Source organism: Phascolarctos cinereus, unplaced genomic scaffold, assembly GCF_003287225.1.
Source record: "Phascolarctos cinereus isolate Bilbo 61053 unplaced genomic scaffold, phaCin_HiC Scaffold_9;HRSCAF=440, whole genome shotgun sequence".
Taxonomy (NCBI): Eukaryota; Metazoa; Chordata; class Mammalia; order Diprotodontia; family Phascolarctidae; genus Phascolarctos; species Phascolarctos cinereus.
In genome coordinates, this window is record NW_027556402.1 from 55701753 (window position 1) to 55709696 (window position 7944).

Sequence of the window (7944 nt, forward strand, 5' to 3'; positions counted from 1 at the left end):
ATCTCTGATTTTCTACCCTTTATAATAGCTGGAACTTATGTAGTGCTTTAAAGTTTGCAAAATACTTTAGAAATATAATCTCATTTTATCCTTACAACAGCCTGGGGAAGTAGGTACTGTTATTATTCCCATTTCACAGATGAAGGAACTGAGGAAAACAGATGTTAAATTACTTGCCCAAGGTCAAATAGCTAGTTCTGAGGCAAAATTCAAGTTCAGATCTTTCTAATTCCAGATTTAATGCTTTTTCTCCTGTACCAGCTCAATGACTAGAGGGTCCTCTTTTCTGTGCCTGGGCCTTTTTCCTCACAGCTAAAAAAAGCCAAATCTAAAGGCTTTTTATATTTAAATACTCGATGTCCCGTGAGTTCACCATGATCAAACTCCCCTTCTTTCCTTTTTGCCTTCTTTCCTTCTATTTTGTTTACTTCTTGTCCCATGATCATTTATTCCAATTCAGATGTGTTGCTTCCTTAGAGACTACAGCTTGACTCCTGGTCAGCCACCTAGTGAAACCAGCACCAGAACCTCAGCAGTCTCCTCTGAGGAAACACCACTTTTCTAGGGGCACTCCTTCCCTGAATCTCTTCTCATTCTCACTGCATTCAGGGCCATCTCCAGTCATCCTGATCTATGTCTGTCCACTGGACCCAGATGGCTCTGGAGGAGAAAGTGAGGCTGGTGACCTTGCTCACCCCTCCCTCACTTACATCCAATTCACTTGCTAGTCATGGTATCACCTTCCTGATGTCATGGTCCTCTTGGAGAATGAAGGACAAAAAGCAACCTCATTGTGAAACATATGAACACTAAGTGTGTGTGTGTGTGTGTGTGTGTGTGTGTGTGTGTGTGTGTGTGTGTGTGTGTGTGTTCTTTGATGGCAGGAATTCTCTTTTGCCTCTTTTTGTATCCCCAGTTCTTAGCATAGTGTCTGGAACATAATAGGCACAGAATAAATGTTTATTGATTGATTGAAATGGGGTTTATATGGCCATGGAATGGATACCAGGGAAGGGAGAAAGGAATAAGCATTTATATAGTACTGTGCTAAGCATTTCACAAATATCTCATTTGATCCTAACAACAGCCCTGAGAAGTAGATGCTACTATTTTCCTACTTAACAGTTGAGGAAAGTGAGGCAAAACAGAGTTAAGTGACTTTCACAGGGTCATGAAGCTAATAAATGCCTGAGGTTGGATTTGAACTCAGGTCTTCTTGACTTTGGGCACATCCTTTAACCACTGCACCACTTAGCCACCAGAAGGGACTGGGAGAATCTGTGCCTGGGAGTCCAAACTGACCTGCAGGGTTCAGCAACAGAGCTTGGGAAAAAGTTTGTCCAGTGACTCCTTGTGGCCTCTAGAATCAAATATAAAATCCTCTGTTTGGCTTTAAAGTCCTTTCTAACCTGCCCTTTCCTAACTTTCCAGTGTTCTTACATGTTATTGTAGTCCACATGCTCTACAATCCAGGGACACTGACCTCCTTGCCATTCCTCTCTCCATCTCCAGACATTTTCACTGGCTTTCTCTCATGCCTGGGACCTCTTAGTTAATTGAGTCTCTAGGATGGCTTCAATACCTTTTAAGGAAAAACAATTCAAGCTTGCATGGGAGGGGTTTGAGTAATAGGTGAGTGCATAGTGAAGTATGCAAAAAAAAGGCATCAATAAATCTTATTTTTAAACAAAAATACACATAAAAGTGCAGAAGGCAAACAACAGCAATTTGTTAAACATAACACATAATACATAAAAAGCATACAGATCCATATGTCATATGCGTATGTATACATATATGTGTTATCTTTGTATTTTAAACAATATACATAATAGAAGTTTCCAATTTCTTAGGATCATAAAATCATTGATTTAGACCTGGAAAGAAACTTAGAAGCAATCTAAGCCAACCCCCTTCATTTTACAGATGAGGAAAAAGAGGAGTAAAGTGATTTGCCTAAGCTGATAAAAGACTCAACTGTCTCAGCTAGGATTCAAATCCAGTTCCTTAGGCTTCAAAGTGGATTTTCTTTCCACCATGTCGCAGTGCCTTCTCTTATTCTTTCTTGTTTTTTTTTGTGTGTGTATTTAAATGTGTCTTCATTGATGATTATTAAATTTACAATAATAAAGGAAATTTACTGATTTTAAAAAGAAATAAAACAAATAGTATGTATGTGTATAGAAACATATACATCATATACACATGTGTATATGTGCACACACATATGTAAATATGTGTAAATATAAGATTTTTAAAGGACATATGCCCTCTCTTGTCATTTATAATTATGCATCAGATCCCACCAAGTAAGTCTTAGCAATGCACATGAGAATGTGTCATTTCTTTATATTTACCTTCTTGTTAAAATGTCAAATTGACTTCATTTATTATCCATACCCCATATATGGGTATATGGACATCCGAGACCATAAACATTGACGTTAACCTGTTTCCCCAGTTTGTTTCTCCCTCAGATTACAGGATTTCTATTTAACTAATATTGCTTCTTCTATGTCATACCTACTGCCTTCTAGTTTTGTTGTGTAATCTACACATTTTCACTTTAAACTCCCTTTGATTGGGATAGTGAGTTTCCAGGTAAACATTTTTTGTCTGGAGTCAGGCACAGTTTCTACGGCAATGTGGATGACAATATTCAGATAAGGGGGTTCTGTAGGCCTGGAGGATCACAGACACACCTTCAGTTTAGAGCATTCTATTCCCAAACAAGATTTTTCTCAACCTCAAAGTCAAATCTATGACTAATTAAAACTTTCAATTTGTGCAAAAATAATCAGAAAGTATTCTGAGACAGAATTTTCCACTCAGCTTCTATTTCCATTTTTCTTCCTTTTGAAACTCTTGGCAATTCATCTCAAAGAATGAATTTATGTTCTTCTGTCTGCAGCTTCAATGCCCTCATCATTGTCTCCAGAAATTCATTTTCCTGCAAGATCACATCAGCTCTGAAGCTTACAACTCCTCCACCTTTCTCTGATTGGACGTCAGAGCTCTTCTCCCAGATCCTCTGTTTCAAGAGGAGGTCCAAGGCAGCTGTCTCATCATTTCCCACCTGTGGCTACACTTCTGGATTTCATCATGCCCTGCCGGATACCCTTCCTCTCCCTCTGTCCCCACCCCACATTTCAATTTATGTATGGTTTTCCTTCACTAGATTGTGAGTGCCTTGAGAGAAGAGACTGTTTTTTGCCTTTGTAGCACCAACCACTTAGCATAGTGACTGGTTCAGAGTACATGCTTAGTAAATGTTTATTGACTGACTGTAGTATAACCCCAAAGAATCTTTCAGTTAACATCATCTAAACTGGCTGCCATTTTTACCATTCTTTTCATGATTCTCTCTTCATGTGTGCACATTCATACAAACACGCATAAACATATATACATATGTGTACGTGCATGTACATATGTGTACACAATCACAAATAACAGGTCTATCAATGCATATAAGAATACAATATATATAAATATGCATATATGTGAACGTATATATACAATCACAAATCTCAGGTCTATCCCTCTATCCATGCATGTGCATATACACATATACATACACAAAACCTATTTTAATATGCACACATATCTATATGTGTATATAGGTATGTATATATACATACACATAAATCACAGGTCTTTCAATCCATATAGCTTCATAAGTGTAAATATATTGATGTTAATGCAAACCATAATGCATATATGTAAAATATATATACAAAAATCTATTTTGCATCAATATCTCCCAAAAATAAATAGATTAATAGATCAATCAATAGATAGATAGGTAGGTTGATAGATTTGTAATTTGTAACATAGTGCATATGGATTTTGCGAGATTTTTCAGCTGTCCCTATGTCTAATTCCTCTTCCTTTCAATTTGGTCCTCTTCTCAACCTCAGTCTGTTATTCCACCTTTCCCCACTTTCCCAAGCCATTACCCTTCTTCTAGCCTCCCTTCAAAATTTTATTCTTCAGTTAAAAAGTTCAATATTATCTTGTCTCTTGTCCCATTACCATTATTACCAATCATGCCTTCCCTGGTCCATACCCTGGCTTCCTCTCAACATCTACTTTCTCAGTTCCTGTTTATTTGCTGCTGAAACTCAACTAGAGGAATGAATGAACTAACAAACAAATCCATGAAAGAATGAAGCATTTATTAAACACTTACTATGTATAAAACACTGTGCTAAGTGCTGGATTTACAAATAGAAAAGGAAGACCATCCCTGTTCTCAAAGATCTCACCTTCCAACGGTAGAGACAACACATAAGGCAGGTTTTGGCTGTGTCAAATGGGAAAATCCCATAGTCCTTAAGGCTAAGAGGCAAAGCAGATGGCAGTGCTTATTTTTTTAATGTCATTTCCATTGATAAAATCAGATCAGGTTCTGCTGTTGAACCATTTGACAGTGTCAGAGACTTTGGAGGCAAGAGCTATCCTTTCTAGGTCTTCATTAGTTGTGACTATGGCAACTTCAGGAGCAGTTGTCAAGGAACACCTTCCCAGGAGGATGGCTGAGAGTACTGGGCTGGAAGAAATGTTCCCAAAGCTCTTCAATTCAAGGTCCTGGACTGTCTCCATCAGGGTCTGAAGGGAGGTGGTGGTCAAGTTGATGGTGGTGGTTTGGCTTGCCAGAACATGCTACCTTCTATCTCTCCCCCAGGGTACCCTGCTGCTTGTCAGTTCATTGACAGCTCTTGAGGATGGGTGTTCCCTTCTCTGTACAAGGTGCCTCCCTAGATGGTGACTGGGCAGGCTGGACTGGAAGCATGGTCAGTGGTCTTATGGATGCTGCCACTCCCAGGGCTCCTGTGCATATGTGCTAGTTAGTGGCAGTCATAATAAGCCACACATCTTGCCTGGATCCATAAATTTGTGTCATCCAGTTTCAACTGGACCTTCACTGATGTACACTCATCCTTTTACTCTTCCTTGAACCATTCTCTATTGCTCTCTCCATAGGGGCTGTAAGGAAGTTGACAGGAAGGAGGTTTTGCAGTACCAGATCTTAAATTATATTATAAGAAAGTAATTATCAAAACTATCTGGTACTGGTTGAAAAATAGAAAGCTAGATCAATGCAACAGAGTGGACATACAATCTACAGTAGCAAATAAACATTGTATTTGACAAGGATAAAGACTTAAGTTTTTTGGAATAAGAGTTCATTATTTGGTAAAAAAAATTGTTGGAAAAAAGACTATGGCAGAAATTGGGCATAGAACAACATTTTACACCATTTACCAAGATAAGATCAAAATGGATACATGACCTAGGTATAAAGAGATATTATGAGAAAATTTGCAAAATGTGGAATGTATTACTTAGCAGAATTTCAGCTAGGCAAACAATTTATAAATAGACAAGAGATGGAGAACAAAGTGAGGTGTAAAATGGATAATTTTGATTACATTAAATCAAAATTTTTTGTACAAATAAAACAAATGTGGCCAAGATGAAAAAGAAAGCAGAAAATTGGAGGAAATTTTTATAAACAGTTTCTCAGATAAAAGTCTCATATGTCAAGTATATAAAGATATTTGTCAAATCTATAAGAATATGTCATTCCCTAACTGATAAATGGTCAAAGGATATGAACAAGCAGTTTTCCAATGAAAAAATCAAAATAATTTATAGTGATATGAAAAAGTGCTCTAAATCATTATTGATTAGAGAAATGCAAATTAAAAGAACTTTGAGATATTATTTTTGTACCTATCAGATTAACTAAAATGATTGAAAGGGAAAGTGAAAAATGTTGGAGGGCATGTGGAAAAATTGGGACACTGTTTCAATGTCGGTAGAATTGTGAACTGATCTGACCATTTTGGAGAGCAATTTGGAATTATGCCCAAAGAGTTATTAAATTGCCTATACCCTTCAACCCAGCAATACCACTACTAGGTCTGTTTCCCAAGATGATTAGGGAAAAAGGAAAAGAACCTGTATGTTCTAAAATATTTATAGCAGCTCTCTTTGTGGTAGCAAAGAACAGGAAATTGCAGGGATGCCTATCAACTGGGGAATGGCTGAACAAGTGGTATATGATCGTGATGAAATACTATTGTGTTACAAGAAATAATGAACTTGTCAATTTAAAAAAACATGGATAGACTTGCATGAAATAATGAAGAATGAAATGTGCAGAACCAAGAGAATGTTGTATACAGTAATAACAATATTGTTTTAAGAACAACTGAGCAATTAAGTCATTTGGATTATTATAAATACCCCAATTAACTACAAATGACATTTGAAGACTCTATCTGCATCCAGAGAAAGAACTGATAAATAGCAGTATGTATAGAATACTTTTATGTATACATATGTGTGTATATTTATATAAACATATATTTGTGTCTAATAGTAGCCATCTTTATGGTGGGCGGGAAGGAAGGAAAAAAGGGAAAAAATTTACATGATAAATTTATTATATATTTAAGAGGAGTAGCAAGTTGTACATATAATCATCTTTTTATTACTCTACTATGTTATGGAAATGCTTGTTTTATTTTATAAATTAAAAATAAAAAATTCTAAAAAATTAAAGTAAGACATGTATAAATGTGTAACTTTGAAGAGAGCTTCAGAGTAAGCATTTCTTTCCACAATAAAGTAAAGCCTCACATAAAATGATACTCCATTGCCTCTTTTATCTAATTTGTTCCTTTGAATAATGTATGCCTTTCCATTGTGGTATTTTAGTCATGGGTCACATCCTACCCCACTCAGTCTCCATGATAGTATGAGATTATGTTTACATTGTTACAATAGGATATCTTACTCATCATGTTTATTACCCACACTTTGTGCATTTATCTATAGTCATCTGAGGCCATTATTACTACCCCCCATCCTGTATATTGTCTCCTATGAAATACTGGGCAACTATCACACTGGCTACTTTTTGTGTTACTTGGCATAGTGTGTATTTAGGGACAGTTTTACTTCTTTTCTTGCTTAATGCTTTTTTTTTAAACAGCTTATTAATACAGTATTTATTTGTCTTTTCTCTGTCAAACTCTGAGTCTATGGCTTTCTCCAGGGCTGCCTGGTAAGATGGAGGAGGAGGTATACACAGGCTGGAAGAGACATGGAGGGACCAGGACGACAAGGAGGAACATTCAGAAACATTGAGGGATAGAAATGGCTCCATCACACGGCAAAGAGGGTGAGGAATGCCATTATCGGGCAAAAATCCCCATGGCCTCAGATAGGACAAAGCCAGGATGGTGTAGGAAAAGAGCTGCTGCTTCAGGGAGGGGTTCCTACCATAACCAATGATGAGACTTCCAAACACAGTCCCAATACCAGCTCCAGAGCCGGCCACCCCTACAGTGACAGCCCCAGCCTTGATGGACATGGCTGCAGTGTCAATGGCCCTTGAGACAGCGCTAGTTTGGAATCCACATCTGGGGACAAGTGAGGTCAAGGCACCTGATGCTGCCGAAATGCTGAAGTTATCTGTCCGAACCTCTGGCCGTTTCTGCACCACCGCAGATAAGGGTCTACTCAGCGGCTGAGAGGGGCTCCTCACAAGGGCAGGGGTGGAGATGAACTTGGCACAGTGGTACATTCTCAGGGGGCAAGGGGCAAAGCTGAAGAGCTGCGGGCAGAGCAGAGAAGACAGGGGAGCTTAAAGCCATTTTCATCGGCTCCATAAATATTTTCCATCCTTCATCAGAGGTACTTTATCTACGGCTAAGAAGAGATCAGCTTGTATATATGTTGTCTTTAATTGTCTATGTTGTATAGTGATTCCTGCCTGAACAATGAAAACACCTTGAGGGTAGGGACAATTTCTTTTTTTCCCCCTATTATTATCTTCTATGTCCATCTCAGTGCCCAGCACACATTATGTCCTTGCCAACTACTTGTATAATAAAATTTGAACGAGAATTAAAACTAACATCATTTCTT

At 37.8% G+C, this 7944-nt stretch overlaps 1 pseudogene; it reads right to left on the reverse strand.

The window, feature by feature from the left end:
* Nucleotides 1-7179: 7179 nt before the first annotated feature.
* Nucleotides 7180-7600, reverse strand: LOC110218587 (ATP synthase F(0) complex subunit C2, mitochondrial pseudogene; annotated as a pseudogene).
* Between the last annotated feature and the right edge of the window lie 344 nt (nt 7601-7944).